This window comes from Mobula birostris, chromosome 4 (genome assembly GCF_030028105.1).
Source record: "Mobula birostris isolate sMobBir1 chromosome 4, sMobBir1.hap1, whole genome shotgun sequence".
NCBI classification, from domain to species: Eukaryota; Metazoa; Chordata; class Chondrichthyes; order Myliobatiformes; family Myliobatidae; genus Mobula; species Mobula birostris.
Window position 1 is genome coordinate 97,370,556 of NC_092373.1, and position 18,074 is coordinate 97,388,629.

Genomic DNA, 18,074 nt, shown 5'->3' on the forward strand with positions numbered 1-18,074 from the left:
GAATCTACAAGCATTTGGATAGACAAGGACTTATTAGGGAGAGTCAACATGGCTTTGTGCGTGGTAGGTCATGTTTGACCAATCTATTGGAGTTTTTCGAGGAGGTTACCAGGAAAGTGGATGAAGGGAAGGCAGTGGATGTTGTCTACATGGACTTCAATAAGGCCTCTGACAAGGTCCCACATGGGAGGTTAGTTAGGAAAATTCAGTCGCTAGGTATACATGGAGAGGTGGTAAATTGAATTAGACATTGGCTCAATGGAAGAAGCCAGAGAGTGGTAGTGGAGGATTGCTTCTCTGAGTGGAGGCCTGTGACGAGTGGTGTGCTACAGGGATCAGTGCTGGGTCCATTGTTATTTGTCATCTATATCAATGATCTGGATGATACTGTGGTAAATTGGATCAGCAAATTTGCTGATGATACAAAGATTGGAGGTGTAGTGGATAGCGAGGAAGGTTTTCAAAGCTTGCAGGGGGATTTGGACCAGCTAGAAAAATGGGCTGAAAAAATGGCAGATGGAGTTTAATGCAGACAAGTGTGAGATATTGCACTTTGGAAGGACAAACCAAGGTAGAACATACAGGGTAAATAGTAAGGCACTAAGGAGTGCAGTAGAACAGAGGGACCTGGGAATACAGATACAAAATTCCCTGAAAGTGGCATCACAGGTAGATAGGGTCGTAAAGAGAGCTTTTGGTGCATTGGCCTTTGTTAATCAAAGTATTGAGTAAAAGAGCTGGAATGTTATGATGAGGTTGTATAAGGCATTGGTGAGGCCGAATCTCGAGTATTGTGTTCAGTTTTGGTCACCAAATTACAGGAAGGATATTAATAAGGTTGGAAGAGTGCAGAGAAGGTTTACAAGGATGTTGCCAGGACTTGAGAAACTCAGTTACAGAGAAAGATCGAATAGGTTAGGACTTTATTCCCTGGAGCGTAGGAAGAATGAGGGGAGATTTGATAGAGGTATATAAAATTATGATGGGTATAGATAGAGTGAATGCAAGCAGGCTTTTTCCACTGAGGCAAGGGGAGAAAAAAACCAGAGGACATGGGCTAAGGGTGAAGGGGGAAAATTTAAAGGGAACATTAGTGGGGGCTTCTTCACACAGAGAGTGGTGGGAGTGTGGAATGAGCTGCCAGACGAGGTGGTAAATGCGGGTTCTTTTTTAACATTTAAGAATAAATTGGACAGATACATGGATGGGAGGTGTATGGAGGGATATGGTCCGCGTGCAAGTCAATGGGACTAGGCAGAAAATAGTTCGGCACAGCCAAGAAGGGCCAAAAGGCCTGTTTCTGTGCTGTAGTTTTTCTATGGTTTCTATATAAGAGCAGAATTAGGCCATTTGGCCCATCAAGTCTTTTCATCACCATTTCATCATAGTTGATCCAATTTTCCTCTCAGCCCCCATCTCCCTGCCTTCTCCCCGTATTCCTTCATGCCTTGACCAATCAAGAATCTATCACCTCTGCCTTAAAAATACATAAAGACTTGGCCTCCACAGCCACCTGTGGCAACGAATTCCACAGATTCAACACTCTCTGGCTAAAGAAATTTCTCATCTTCGTTCTAAAAGGACGTCCCTCTACCTTGAGGCTGTGTCCTCTGGTCTCAGACTCTCCCACCAAAGGCAACATCTTCTCCACATTCAGTCTATCAAAGGCTTTCACCGTTCAATAGATTTCAATGAGGACACCCCTCATTCTTCTGAATTATAATGAATACAGGCCCAGAGCCATCAAGATCAACAGGAGTTCTGCAGATGCTGGAAATTCAAGCAACACACATAAAAGTTGCTGGTGAACTCAGCAGGCCAGGCAGCATCTCTAGGAAGAGGTGCAGTCGACGTTTCAGGCCGAGACCCTTCGTCAGGACAAAGGGTCTCGGCCTGAAACGTCAACTGCACCTCTTCTTAGAGATGCTGCCTGGCCTGCTGCGTTCACCAGCAACTTTTATGTGTGTTGCCAGAGCCATCAAGCATTCTTCATATGACAAGCCATTCAATCCTGGAATAATTTTCATGAACCTCTTCTGAACCCTCTCCAGTTTCAGTGCATCCTTTCAGAGATAAGGATCCCAAACCTGCTCACAATAACCCAAGTAAGGCCTCACCAGTGCTTTCAACATTACATCTTTACTTTACATTCCAGTCTTCTTGAAATGAATGCTAACATTATATTTGCCCTCCTCACCATAGATTCAACCTGCAAATTAACCTTTAGGGAAACCTGCTCAAGGACTCCCAAGTTTTTTTCTATTTTCTTTCCATTTAGAAAATAGTCTACCCTTTAATTTCTTCTACCACACACTCCCCAACACCATACTCCGCCTGCCATTTCTTTGCCTGTTCTCCTAATCTGACTAAGTCCTTCTGTAGCCTCTCTACTTCCTCAAAATCTTCTGCCCCTCCACCCAACTTCATACTGTCTGCAAACTTTGCAACAAAGCCATCAATTCCATCATCCAAATCACTGACATATAACTTAAAAAGAATTGGCCCCAACACAGACCCTTGTGGAACACCACCAGTCATAGGTAGCCAACTAGAAAAGGCCCCCTTTATTATCACTCTTTGCCTCCTGCCAATCAGCCACTGCTTCATCCATGCTAGAACCCTTCCTGTATTATCATGGGCTCATAGCTTGTTAAGCAGTCTCATGTGTGGCACCTTGTCAAAGGCCTTCTGAAAATCCAAGTGCACAACATCAACTGATTCTCCTTTGTCTACTCTGCTTATTTCTTCAAAGAATTCCAACAGATTTGTCAAGCAAGATCTTCCCTTGAGGAAACCATGCTGACTCTGGCCTATCTTATCAAGTGCTTCAAAGTACCCTGGAACACTATCCTTAACAATCAACTCCAAAAACTTCCCAACCACTGAGGTCAGACTAACTGACCTATAATTTCCCTTCTTCTGCCTCTCTCTCTTCTTGAAGAGTTGAGTGACATTTGGAATTTTCCAGACTTCTGGAACCATGCCAGGATCAACCGAATCCTGAAAGATCATTACAAGTGCCTCTCCAATCTCTTCAGCCACATCTTTCAGAACTCTGGATGTAAATCATCTGCCCCAGGTGACTTATCTGCCTTTAGACCTTTCAGTTTCCCAAGAACTAGACGAGATGTACCCCAGGCTGCTAAGGGAGGTGAGGGAGGAGATTGCTGAGCCTCTGGCGATGTTCTTTGAATCATCAATGGAGACGGGAGAAGTTCCGGAGGACTGGAGGGTTACTGATGTTATTCTATTCTTCAAGAAAGAGAGTAGAGATAGCCCAGGAAATTATACACCAGTGAATCTTACTTCAGTGGTTGGTGAGAGCTGACAGGCAGGATTTATGAACATTCAGAAAGGTATAATATGATTAGGAATAGTCAGCATGGCTTTGTCAAAGGCAGATCGTGCCTTACGAGCCTGATGAATTTTTTGAGGATGTGACTAAACACACTGATCCGAAGGTAGAGCTGTAGATGTAGTGTATAAGGCATTTGACAAGGTACCTCATGCAAGGCTTATTGAGAAAGTAAGGAGATATGGGATCCAAGGAGACATTGCTTTGTGGATCCAGAACTGGCTTGCCCATAGAAGGCAAAGAGTGGTTGTAGACAGGTCATATTCTGCATGGAGGTCGGTCACCAGTGGTGTGCCTCAGGGATCTGTTCTGGGACCCCTTCTCTTCATGATTTTTATAAATGACCTGGATGAGGAAGTGGAGGGATGGGTTAGTAAATTTGCTGATGACACAAAGGTTGGGGGTGTTGTGGATAGTGTGGACGGCTGTCAGAAGTTACAGCAGGACATTGATAGGATGTAAAACTGGGCTGAGAAGTAGCAGATGGAGTTCAACCCAGGTAAGTGTGAGGTGGTTCATTCTGGTAGATCAAATATGACGGCAGAATATTGTGTTAATTATAAGACTCCTGACAGTGTGGAGGATGAGAGGGACCTTAGGGTCCGAGTCCATAGGGCACTTAAAGCTGCTGCGCAGGTTGACTCTGTGGTTAAGAAAGCATATGGTGCATTGGCCTTCAACAATCATAGGATTGAGCTTAGGAGCTGAGAGGTAATGTTGCAGCTATATAGGGCCCTAATCAAACCCCACTTGGAGTACTGTGCTCAGTTCTGGTCACCTCACTACAGGAAGGATGTGGAAACCCTAGAAAGGGTGCAGAGGAGATTTACAAGGATGTTGCCTGGATTGGGGAGCATGCCTTATGAAAGTAGGTTGAGTGAACTTGGCCTTTTTTCCTTGGAGCGACGGAGAACGAGAGGTGACCTGATAGAGGTGTATAAGATGATGAGAGGTATTGATCGTGTGGATAGTCAGAGGCTTTTTCCCAGGGCTGAAATGGCTAGCATGAGAAGGCACAGTTTTAAGGTGCTTGGAAGTAGGTACAGAGGAGATGTCAGTGGTAAGTTTTTTTACGCAGAGGGTGGTGAGTGTGTGGGATGGGCTGCCAGCGACGGTGGTGGAGGCGGATATGATATGGTCTTTTAAGAGACTTCTGGACAGGTACATAGAGCTTAGAAAAATAGAGGGCTATGGGTAAACCTAGGTAATTTCTAAGGTAAGGACATGTTCAACACAGCTTTGTGGGCCGAAGGGCCTGTATTGTGCTGTAGATTTTCTATGTTTAGTTATCTAGTTATGGTCATTTCCCACAGTTTATGCCCCCTGACACCTGGAACTTCCACTGCTCTGCTTGTGTTTTCCACAATGAAGACTTATTCAGTTTGTCTACCATTCAGTTGTCCACCAGTACTACCTCTCCAGCATCATTTTCCAGAGGTCTGACGTCCACTCTCGCCTCTCTTTTACATTTTCTGTATCTGAAGAAACTTTTGGTATCCTCTTTAATATTATTGGCTAGCTATTCTATCTACACTTTCTTCCTGACTGTTTTTTTGCCTTCTGTTGGTTTTTAAAAGCCTCCCAATCCTCTAACTTCCCACTAATTTTTACTCCATTATATGTCTTCTCTTTGGCTTTCATGTTGGCTTTAATTTCTTTTGTTAGCCATGGTTGTGTCATTTTTCCTTTTGAGTACTTCTTCCTCTTTGGAATGTATATATCCTGTGCCTTCCAAACTGCTTCCAGAAATTCCAGCCATTGCTGCTTTGCCATCATCCCTACCAGTGTTCTTTTCCAATCAATTCTGGCCAGCTCCTCTCTCATGCCTCTTTAATTCCCTTTACTCCACTATAATACTGATACATCTGACTTTAGCTTCTCATTCTCAAATTTCAGGGTGAATTTGATCATATTATGATCATTTTACCCTAAGGGTTCTTTTACTTTAAGCTCTCTCAACAATTCTGGTTCATTGCACAACACCCAATCCAGAATAGTTGATCCTCTAGTGGGCTCAACCATGGGTTGTTCTAAAAAGCCATCTCATCAGCACTCTAGAAATTCCCCCTCTTGTAATCCAGCACCAACCTGATTTCCCAATCTACCTTCATATTCAATGCATATTGGTCCCCATAACTAATGTAACATTGCCCATTTGGCATGCACTCTTCTTTGTAATTTGGGGGCCTGTATACAACTCCCATCAGGGTCTTTTTACCTTTGCTGTTCCGTAGCTCCATCCACAATGATTCAACACCTTCTGACCCTATGTCACCTTTTTCTAATAATTTGAATCAATTTGAGGGGCTGCTGGTTTTCTGGAAGAGCTGCCAGGCAAGGCAGTAGAGGTACATCAAATTATAATGTTTGAAGGGCATTTGGGCAGATACTTGGAAAGGAAACCCATAGAGGGCTATGAACAAATACGTTTTGACTAGCATCAAGGTCAGCATTAACGAGATCGGATAAAAAGCCCCATTTCTGTGCTGTGTAATTTTGATTAAGGAAACCAGTGGTTTCACTTTAATTATGCACTATTTTAGATACTCATATTAAAGGCTAATAGCAATCAAACAAAACTTTTGAAGAATCATTATTTAGATAAACGATAAGGATGTCCATATATAAGGCATGGTTTGTAAATTTGACCATGATGCTGGAATTGGTGCCATCATTGATAGTGAAGAAAATCATCAAAGGTTACAGGAGATCTTGGTAAGCTGAGTAAGTGAGCTGAGGAATGAGAACTGGCTTTAAATTCAGACATGTGAATTTTTGCATTTTGGGAAGTCAAAGTGGCATAGACTGAATCGTCAGGCTCTGGGTAATCCTCCAGAACAGAGGGACCGAGAAATACAGGTACATAAATTCGCTGAAAGGAGCATCAGGTGGTGAAGGAAGCATTGCCATGCTGGCCTTCATCAGTCAAGGCACTGAGATAGGAGTTGGGACCTTGTGTCACAGTTATAGAAAATGTTGGTGAGACCAGACTTGGAATATTGTGTCTACTTTTGATTGCTCTGTTATAGAAAAGACATCATAAAACTAGGGAGAGTTTAGAGAAGTGTTCCGAAGATATTACCATGACTCATGACTTGAGTTCCAGGGAGAGGTTGGCAGGCAAGAACTTTATTCCTTGGAGTGTAGAGTAGATTTACCCTACCTATGCCCCTCATGGTTTTTTCCATCTCAATAACATCTTATAAAAGTGGATAAAACTATGTAGGGTATATAGACAGGATGAATGCACATGGTCTTTTCCTCAGTTATGGGGAACTAAAAACTAGAGGACATACAGTGCCCATAAAAAGTATTCATTCCCCTTGGAAGTTTTCATATTTTATTGTTTTACAACATTGAATCACAGAGTTTAATTCGGCTTTTTTGACACTGACACAAAAGAGTCTTTTTCTGTTGATCAAAGTGAGAACAGATCTCTACAAAGTGATCTAAATTAATTACAAATATAAGACGCAAGATAATTGATTGCATAAGTATTCACCCCCTTTAATATGACACCAAATAATCACTGATGCAGCCAATTGGTTTTAGAAGCCAGATAATTAGTTAAATGGAGATGACCATGTTCAGTTAAGGTGTTTCAATTGATTGTAGTAAAAATACACCTGGGTCTGGAAGGTCCAACTGCCAGAGAGAGTCAGTATTCTAGTAAAAGCTACACCATGAAGACAAAACAACACTCCAAGCAACTAAAGGTTGTTGAAAAGTACAAGTCAGGAGGTGGATAAAAGAGAATTGCGAAGTCACTGAATATCCTTGGAGTAATTATCAAGAAATGGAAAGAATATGGCACAGCTGTAAATCTGCCTAAAGCAGGCCGCCTCAAAAACTGAGTGACCTTGCAAGAGGGGACTAGTGAGGTAGGCCACCAAGAGACCTATGACAACTTTGGAGGAGTTACAAGCTTCAGTTGTCAAGATGGGAGAGACTGCGCATACAACAACTGCTGCCCAGGTGCTTCAGCAGTCGCAACTTTATGAGTGAGTAGCAAAGAGAAAGCCACTGTTGAAAAAACTCACATGAAATCTCAGGTACTGTTTGCCAGAAGGCATGTAGGAGGCTCTGAAGTCCGCTGGATGAAGGTTCTATGGTCTGATGAAACCAAAATTGAGCTTTCTGGCCATCAGACTAAACGCTATGCCTGGTGTAAGCCAAACACTGCACATCATCAAAAATATATCATCTCTACTGAGAAGCATGGTGGTGGCTGCATCATGCTGTGGGGATGCTTCACTGCAGCAGGCTCTGAAAGGCTTGTGAAGGTAGAGGGTAAAATTAATGCAGCAAAATGCAGAGATATCCTGGAGGAAAACCTGGTGCAGTCTGCAAGAGAACTGCAACTTGGGAGAAAAGTTGTTTTCCAGCAAGACAATGACCCCAAGCATAAAGCCAACATTACACAGGAATGGCTTAAAAACAAAGTTAATGTCCTGGAGTGGCCAAGTCAGAGTCCAGACCTCAATCCAATTGTGCAGCGGTCCCCAGCCACTGGGCCGCAAAGCATGTCCTACCAGGCCGCGAGGTAACGATATGAGTCAGCTGCACCTTTCCTCATTCCCTGTCACGCACTGTTGTACTGGACATCCTGCATATTGGGCTAAATTAGTTTCTCCCATACGGAACCGCCCTTGTCCCATATTTCCCCCGCTAAGGTACAGCGTTCCTATGAAATCTTTCGTGCCGAAATGGCGTAAAGTGAAGAAGCAATTACCATTAATTTATACGGGAAAAATTTTTGAGCATTCCCTGACCCAAAAAATAACCTACCAAACCATACCAAATAACACATAAAACCTCAAATAACACTAACAAAAATGATATGATAAATAGACAGCCTATATAAAGTAGAAATAATGTATGTACAGTATAGTTGGGAAGACTAAGCCGAAACCAATTTGTGGGAAAAAATTGGCATTCATGTGCCCGCGCAAGGCTTCATGGTCATGGTAGTCTTTCTCGGGGTAAACACAAGTGTCCCGTATTTGACTGCTACTTTCGTCCCTTATTTGGAAGTGAGAAAGTTTGCAACCCTGACTGTAAAAGACATGTTGAGGTGAGTTTAACCCTACTTGAACACACCCCCCCCCACCCCCCAGTCGGCCGGTCCACAAGAATATTGTCAATATTAAACCGGTCCGCAGTACAAAAAAAGTTGGGGACCTCTTCAATTGAGAATTTACGGCTGGACTTGAAAAGGGCCGTTCACTCATGATCTCCAGGCAATCTTACAGAGCTTGAGCGGTTTTGTAAAGAATGGGGAATAATTGCAGTGTTCCAGGTGTGCAAAGGTGGTAGAGACCAATCCGCACAGACTCAAGGCTGTAATTACTGCCAAAGGTGCGTCTACTAAGTACTGACTTGAAAGGTGTGAAGACTCATGCAATCAATTATTTTGTGTTTATATTTGTAATTAATTTAGATCCCTTTTAGAGATCTGTTTTCACTTTGACATGAAAAAGTCTTTTTTCTGTTGATCAGTGTCAAAAAAGCCAAATTGTATCCACAGTGATTCAATGTTAATTGAATCAATAAAACATGAAAACTTCCTGGGGGGCGGTGAATACTTTTTATAGGCACTGCAGTTATGAGGTGAGAATTTAAGAAGGACAGAGGGCAACATGTAGAGAGTGGTGGCTATATGGAACAGGCTGCCAGAGGAAGTAACAACATCTAAGAGGTATTTGGATAAATACATGGTTAGGAGCTTTAGAAGATTATGGACCAAATGCAGGAAAACAGGACTAGTCTGGTGGGCAGGGACTATTTTCAAATACTATGCTATAATTGTTTATACACTTGTAATGCAGACGAGAGTGAGGTGTTGCATCTTGGAAGTGGGAGAGTTTAAAAAGCGAGCAGATTAACAGAGCGGGCGACAGAGTAGTGGGAGACACAGCAGGAAGGCTTTGGCTCGAGAGGCTTCGGCGAGCAGAGGCTGAGGATGAGCTTGCTCCCAGTGAGGTAAAGCCGGGTAAGTTCCTTTAATAAACTCTAACTAACTTAGGAGTAAGTAACGGAGGCAGTAGTTAGGGCAGTCGAGTGCTCCATTTGCAGTATGAGGGAAGTCAGGGCGAGTACAATTGTCCCTGATGACTACACCTGTAAAAGGTGCACCCAGCTGCAGCTCCTGACAAACTGAGTTAGGGAATTGGAGCTGGAGCTGAATGAACTTCGGATCATTCGTGAGGCCGAGGCAGAAATAAACAGGAGTTACAGGGAGATAGTCACCCCTAAAAGTCAGGAGGCAGGTAGCTGGGTGACTGTCAAGAGAAGGAAGGGGAATAGACAGAAAGAGCAGAGCAGCCCTGTGGCCATTCCCATCAACAATAAGTATACTGTTTTGGATACTGTTGGTGGGGACGACCTACCAGGACAAGTTGCAGTAGTCGTGTCTCTGGCACCGAGACTGGACCCTCAGCTCAAAAGGGAAGGAGGAAAAAGAACGGAGCAATAGTGACACGGGATTCGATAGTTGGGGGGACAGACAGGAGGTTCTGTGGGAGAGATTGAGAATCCCAGATGGTCTGTTGCCTCCCTGGTGCCAGGGTCCACAATATCTTGGATTGAGTTCTCAATATTCTCAGGAAGGAGGGTGAGCAGCCAGATGTTGTGGTCCACGTAGGGAACGATGATGTGAAAAGGAAGAAGGAGGAGGTCCTGCAAAGAGAGTTTAGGGAGTTAGGTGCAAAGTTGAAGGACAGGACCTCCAGGGTTGCAAATTCAGGATTGCTACCCGTGCCATGTGCTAGTGAAGCTAGAAATAGGAAGATAATGCAGCTAAATACGTGGCTAAGGAGTTGGTGCAGGAGGGAGGGCTTCATGTTTCTGGACAATTCGGCCATGTTCCAGGGAAGGTGGAACCTGTTCCAACGGGATGGGTTGCACCTGAACTGGATGGGAACTAACATCCTTGCGGAAAGGTTTGCTAGTGCTGCTCCAGGGGTAGGGGGTTAAACTAGATTTGCAGGGGGAGGGGAACCAGAGTGTGAGAGCAGATAGTGAGGTGGAGGAGGATAAAGGTCATGCAAGAACTGCAAGTATAGTGCATGGAGTAAAGCCAGATCTAACATATAAAGAGGCTTTGAGGAAAGAGAAGCAGAATAAAGGGTGGAAAGGTGGAAAGGTAGAAAGGTAGAAGGGCTAAAGTGCGTGTACTTCAATGCAAGAAGCATCAGGAACAAAGGTGATGAACTGAGAGCTTGGATACATACATGGAATTATGATGTAGTGGCCATTACAGAGATTTGGCTGGCACCAGGGCAGGAATGGATTCTCAATATTCCTGGATTTCAGTGCTTTAAAAGGGATGGGGGGGAGGAGGGGTGGCATTACTGATCAGGGATACTATTAAAGCTACAGAAAGGGTGGGTAATGTAGCAGGATCCTCTTTTGAGTCAGTATGGGTAGAAGTCAGGAACAGGAAGGGAGCAGTTACTCTATTGGGAGTATTCTATAGGCCCCCGGTAGCAGCAGGGATACCAAGGAGCAGATTGGGAGGCAGTTTTTGGAAAGGTGCAAAAATAATAGGGTTGTTATCATGGGTGACTTTAACTTCTCTAATATTGATTGGCACCTAATTAGTTCCAATGGTTTAGACAAGGCAGAGTTTGTTAAGTGTGTCCAGGACGGATTCCTGTCACAATATGTTGACAGGCCAACTAGTATTAGGTAACGAACCGGGTCAGGTCAAGATCTCTCAGTGGGTGTGCATCTGGGGTACAGTGACCACCGCTCCCTGGCCTTTAACATTATCATGGAAAAGGATAGAATCAGAAGGGACAGGAAAATTTTTAATTGGGGAAGGGCAAATTATGAGGCCATAAGGCTAGAGCTTGCAGGTGTGCATTGGAATGACATTTTTGCAGGGAAATGTACTATGGACATATAGTCGATGTTTAGGGCTCTCTTACTGGATGTTAGGGATAAATTTGTCCTGGTGAGGTAGGGTGAAGGAACCATGGGTGACAAGTGAGGTGGAAAATCTAGTCAGGTGGAAGAAGGCAGCATACACGAGGTTTAGGAAGCAAGGATCCGATGGTTCTATTGAGGAATATAGGTTAGCAAGAAAGGAGCTTAAGAAGGGGCTGAGAAGAGCAAGAAGGGGGCATGAGAAGGCCTTGGCGAGTAGGGTAAAGGAAAACCTCAAGGCATTCTTCAATTACATGCAGAAAAAAATGATGACAGGAGTGAAGGTAGGACCAATTAGAGATAAAGGTGGGAAGATGTGGCTGGAGGCTGTGGAAGTGAGCGAGGTCCTCAATGAATACTTCTCTTCAGTGTTCACCAATAAGAGGTAACTTGATGAAGGTGAGGACAATATGAGTGAGGTTGATGTTCTGGAGCATGTTGATATTAAGGGAGAGGAGGTGTTGGGAGTTGTTAAAATACATTAGGATAGATAAGTCCCCGGGGCCTGACAGAATATTCCCCAGGCGGCTCCACGAGGTGAAGGAAGAGATTGCTGAGCCTCTGGCTAGGATCTTCATGTCCTCGTTGTCCACGGGAATGATACCAGAGGATTGGAGGGAGGCGAATGTTGTCCCCTTGTTCAAAAAAGGTAGTAGGGATAGTCCAGGTAATTATAGACCGGTGAGCCTTACGTCTGTGGTGGGAAAGCTGTTGGAAAAGATTCGTAGAGATAAGATCTATGGGCACTGAATCATGGTCTGATCAGGGACAGTCAGCATGGCTTTGTGAAGGGCAGATCGTGTCTAACAGGCCTGATGGAGTTCTTTGAGGAGGTGACCAGGCATATAGATGAAGGAAGTGCAGTGGATGTGATCTACATGGATTTTAGTAAGGCATTTGACAAGGTTCCATACAGTAGGCTTATTCAGAAAGTCAGAAGGCATGGGATCCAGGGAAGTTTGGCCAAATTGGCTTCCCTGCGGAAAGCAGAGGGTCGTGGTGGAGGGAGTACATTCGGATTGGAGGGTTGTGATTACTGGTGTCCCACAAGGATCAGTTCGGGGACCTCTACTTTTCATGATTTTTATTAACGACCTGGATGTGGGGGTGGAAGGGTGGGTTGGCAAGTTTACAGACGACACAAAGGTTGGTGGTGTAGAGGATTGCCGAAGATTGCAGAGAAACTTTGATAGGATGCAGAAGTGGGTTGAGAAGTGGCAGATGGAGTTCAACCCGGAGAAGTGTGAGGTGGTATACTTTGGAAGGACAAACTCCAAGGCAGAGTACAAAGTAAATGGTAGGATACTTGGTAGTGTGGAGGAGCAGAGGGATCTGGGGGTACATGTCCACAGATCCATGCAAGTTGCCTCACAGGTAGATAGAGTAGTTAAGAAAGCTTATGGGGTGTTAGCTTTCATAAGTCGAAAGACAGAGTTTAAGAGTCGTGGGGTAATCATGCAGCTCCATAAAACTCTGGTTAGGCCACCCTTGGAGTACTGTGTCCAGTTCTGGTCGCCTCACTATAGGAAGGATGTGGAAGCAGAGGAGATTTACCAGGATGCTCCCTGGTTTAGAGAGTATGGATTATGATCAGAGATTAAGGGAGCTAGGCCTTTACTCTTTGGAGAGGAGGAGGATGAGAGGAGACATGATGGAGGTATACAAAATATTAAGAGGAATAGATAGAGTGGATAGCCAGTGCCTCTTCCCCAGGGCACCACTGCTCAGTACAAGAGGACATGGCTTTAAGGTAAGGGGTGGGAAGTTCAAGGGGGATATTAGGGGAAGGTTTTTTACTCAGAGAGTGGATGGTGCGTGGAATGCACTGCTTGAGTCAGTGGTGGAGGCAGATACACTCGTGAAATTTAAGAGACTGCTAGACAGGTATAGAGAGGAATTTAAGCTGGGGGGGCTTATATGGGAGGTAGGGTTTAAGGGTCGGCACAACATTGTGGGCCGAAGGGCCTGTACTGTGCTGTACTATTCTACGTTCTATGACAAATCAAGGTCGGACATACACAGTAAATGACAGGGCACTGAGGAGTGCGGAGGAACAAAGGGATCTGAGAGTGCAGATACATAATTCCCTGAAAGTGGCATCACAGGTAGACAGGGTTGTAAAGAAAGCTTTTGGCATCCTAGCATTCATAAATCAAAGTATTGAGTATAGGAGCTGGGATGTTATGGTGAGGTTGTATAAGACATTGGTGAGGCTAAATTCGGAGTATTGTGTGCAGTTCTGGTCACCTAACTGTAGGAAGGATATCAGTAAAATTGAAAGAGTGCAGAGAAGATTTACTGGGATGTTGCCGGGTCTTCAGGAGTGGAGTTACAGGGAAAGATTGAACAGGTTAGGACTTTATTCCTTGGAGCCTAGAAGAATGAGGGGGGATTTGATAAAGATTTACAAAATTATGAGAGGTATAGACAGAGTAAATGCGAGTAGGCTCTTTCCACTTTGATTAAGAGAGAGAAATACAAGAGGACATGGCTTTAGGGTGAAAGGGGAAAGGCTTAGGGGGAACTTCTTCACTCAGAGTGGTGGGAGTGTGGAACGAACTGCCACCTGACGTGATAAGTGCGCGCTCACTCTTAAGTTTTAAGAATAAATTGGATAGATACATGGATGGTAGAGGTGTGGAGGGTTATGGACTGGGTGCAGGTCAATGGACTAGCGGAATAAAGTTTCAGCACAGACTAGAAGGGCCGAATGACCTATTTCCTGTGCTGTAGTGTTCTATGGTTCTATGCTTTATTAAGAGAAATCTATGATCCAAGAGGAATTTCATAATATTCACAAGAAATTCTGCCACAATTCTGTCAGAGTGAGCATCCTCCAATTTTTGAACAGTGATCCTTTCTACACTCTCAAGTATTTTGCTCTTCATTCTACAGCATTAAGACCATCCCAGTATCTCTATGTTTTAATCAAGTCTCCTTGCACTTTTATAAACTTCAGTAAATACAACCCTGTCCAAACTTTCCTCAATCGGCCATCCCAGCCTACGAAATATTAACATACTATCTTAAAGAGACCAATGTTGTACGCTATTTCAGTTGTGACCTTACGAATGCCCCTTATACTGAAGCATAATCTGCTACTTCTGTATTTATTCCCTCTCACACTAAATGTTATGATTCTCTTTGTTCTCCCAATTTGTTCCCATAGCTGCATACTATCATTCACCAAGATCCCTTTGCACTTGGGGCTTTGAAACGTCTCACCTTTTGGATCACAGACATCCTACCTCTCCCAGGAGTTCCGGGAATCTCCTGCAAATCGGTAACGGCTCCCTGATGCCCGCAAATTACATACAATATCCCGGAAATCAATTTTTCAGAGTGGGAGAGGAAGCGGGGAAAAAAAAGAAAGAAAGAAAATGAATAAATCCTGCTTGGTCTCTCTTTGTGCTAAGTAGACCTATCAGTTTTCTCTGTGGGCGGGCTTTACAGTCAGTCAGTCAGTCAGTATCTGTCTCTCTGTCTGTCTCTCTCTCTCTCTCTCTCTCTCTCCCCCCCCCCTTCGCCCCCCCATAGTCCATCAGTTCAGTTACTGCCGTCTGTAATGACGCTGAAATCATCCAGACAACTGTCGGTGATGAAGTACAAAAGCCTGGCAAAGAAATTCCCAAGGCTGGCAGTGACAACCTGACTACGCGAGACTGTCCTGTACAGACGTTGGCATCTTTAAGGTGGTTAGAGCAGGATTTAAATTGGAGCAAAATTCCAAAATCGTCCATTAAGACATCTTTAAAAACACGCTTGCAGCAAGCAAATTCTTCGGGGGGGTTTTCTTGAAACACTTCCACTTACAGGTACATCGAAGCCCGCGATGGGCTAGGTTTAAGCGCAGCCGTTTTCAGAAGAAAAATCAATTTTTAATAAATATCCGGCCCCCACCGAGGTCTCGTCATGAGGACAGTGAACTGTTTACCTGTGCTACACACTTTATATGCAGTTTGAATTACACTTTATTAAATAATATGGTAATATACTGTTTTATGTGGTATGCATGATATATGTATTGTGGCTACGTGTCCGGACAGAGATTGTTTCATTTGTGGACAATCAGCCAGATGACAATAAACTTTAACTTGAAGATACAGAACTTCTAAATCACTCATTTAAAATCCCCCATTTCGATGTAAAAGAGTAATTTCTGATCCCAACTATTGCAGGCAATATGTGTGTTACTATGGACGCTTATGCGATCGGACGTTGTCCTAATGGACTTTAAGCGGCGCACACCTGTAATAAGGATACACCTTATGCTTTTATTTCTTTTAGGGACCACAATATATTAGGGAGGCTAAGCGCAGGGAAGGCTGCTCAAGTATTTCACAGTTCTTTTCAGCGGAAAACCAAAGTCTGACAGAGAAGGTCACTAGATCTGAGCTGTACTTTACATCTTGAGCATAACCTGCCATTCCAGGTGTGGAAGCACACAGGCAAGCTATTCAGGAAAATGTTTCCTGATTCAGAAATAGCAAAAAACTATGCCTGCTCATTAACCAGGACAGCAGCTATTGTGAACATGGCACATTAAAACAGAATTCAGAAGTCAGCTGTCTCATAAAACACTTGTGAATCTGATGTCTTGCAAAATTAACGAATTCATTGACACAGACTGCTATGAGGTTGAGGCTTCTGGTTGAGACCTCCCTGAAATGAGTTTGTGCAGGGTGGGATGTCTAGGATCATGTGGTTGTTTCCACTTTCACCATCAAAATAATCAATTTCACTTTTGCCTACATCATATTCCATTTGTCAGGTCTTTGCCCATTCAATTAGCACACCTTAGTATTGTCAATGATCCTTTCCCATCATCCAACAATCTTTTTGATTACCGACCATCAGGTAGGAGGTACCGTAGTATAAGGACAAGGTTAGGATATGAAACACCTTCTTTCCCCAGACCATAAGACTACCCAAGTCCTGCCACCACCCAGGTCTTATCATTTATGAAGCGCCAGTGGCATACACAGTTTACTTTTTGACTTGTATCGTAAATGCACATTATTTCTTAAATTATTTGTGGTAATATTCCTGTTTGTGTATCTTTGTCCAGAGGAATGTTGTTTCATTTGGCAGTGTACAATAACTTGAACTTGATCAGATTTAATATTCTCATATATCGGGATGGAATGAAATTCCATGCTTGCAAGAAATTCTGTACAAGATAATAATACAAAATAAATACAGCAACAAGGGCAAAGCAACAGAATGGCATAAAGGTGGTTATGTAATCTGAAGTAGTGTAAAAAGAAGTACTGAAGTAACAATAACAGAAGTGGTAGAATTGAATATCTGGGAATTCAGCAGCACTTCTGGGAAATGGATGTTCAAGACACGAATGGCTCAGAATTCTGATAGCAGTAGGGAAGATGCTATTCTTCAGTCTTTGTCATCTAGGCTTTCATAACTCTGGTATCTTCTTCTAGAAGACAGAAAGAACAAAAGAGAATGGCAGATTGACAGGCACCCTTGTTACTGTTAGCAACGTAACATTCGGATGGGCTGGATGGAAGGAAGAAGAGTCTATGTTGGAATGGGCAGTGTTTACCACTTTCATCAGTCCAGAACAGAGCAATGGCTAATACCAAGCTGGGATGCAATTCATCAGGATACTTTCTGTAGCATTTGTAGAAGTACAAGAGAAGGCTCATGGATAAACCAAATCTTCTCAGTGAATGAGATCGAGGAGGATATGGATAGTAGAGAGAAAGAGACTTCCATCACTAGACCTGATAACATGGCTTATATCCTCTTTCCTGCATGAAATTCAAGCTTATTCTCTTGAGCCCCATGAACCTTCCCACTGCTACACACCATTCCCAAACATTTCTCCGTGGCATGCTAGTGATGTCAAAAGATCACAAGGACAGGAACAACTTGTGTGCAGAGTGCAATAATACCAAGTTATGGTTGTCTGACTGATCAAATTTTAAACTGATTGATGTATATAATACAAATCTGCACTCTGGTTTTACTGATTTGAGTACACAAATATTCTGAGCAAGTTGCTGCTTTGTATATCAGTTGAAGTTATTGTAAAAAATGTTTTGCTACTTGAATTTTCTGTTGAATTACCAACTCATTTCATTGATCTGAAACATGCAACACAAAGTGCAATTGCCTTTAAAATGTTCAGCCCCACAAGAATAAAGAAACACTCCTGATAAATACAAGCTGCTCACAAAACAGCCTGTGGACTTAATGATATGGTTTTGAGTCATGCTGCTAAGTGTATAACATTGTGGCCTAGCTGGTAAGAGCCACTGCCTCACTGCCCAAGTTCAATCCTAACATTAGGTGCTAGCATTTTCAAAATTGCATGTTCTCTGTAAACACATGGGTTTCCTCTGGGCACTCCAGATTTTCCTCCTATTATCTAAAGTCGTGCAAGTTGGTAGATTAATTGGCATCTGTAAATTGCCCCTAATGTGCTAGTAAATGGTAGAACCTGGAGGAGCTGAGGGGAACGTCAAGAGAATAAAATAGGATTAGTGTACTCGTTTGTACATTGGTCTGTGTCCACAAGGTGGGTTGTAGGGCCTGCTGGCATGCTGCAGCTCTCTCAACAGCCCATCAACGTGAAACAAGTGGCAAGGATATGGGACACCAGAGGCCACAGCACAGACAAAGGTGACCACATCTGTGTAGTTGTGTTCATCGTGCTACAAAGTACTCAAGTTATGCATAACCAGGACTGGATACCATTCTAGCAATATCTTTCTGCACTTTTATTCTATGCCTAACATAACAGAGGAAAGCATGCTTTGTGTCTTTT

General features: G+C 43.4%; 1 protein-coding gene across 2 annotated transcripts in view; it reads right to left on the minus strand.

Annotated features, from left to right (window-relative positions):
- ryk (receptor like tyrosine kinase) overlaps window positions 1–18,074 on the minus strand; it is a 348,374-nt gene that overhangs the window by 267,683 nt on the left and 62,617 nt on the right. The gene's annotated exons all lie outside the window — the stretch shown is intronic.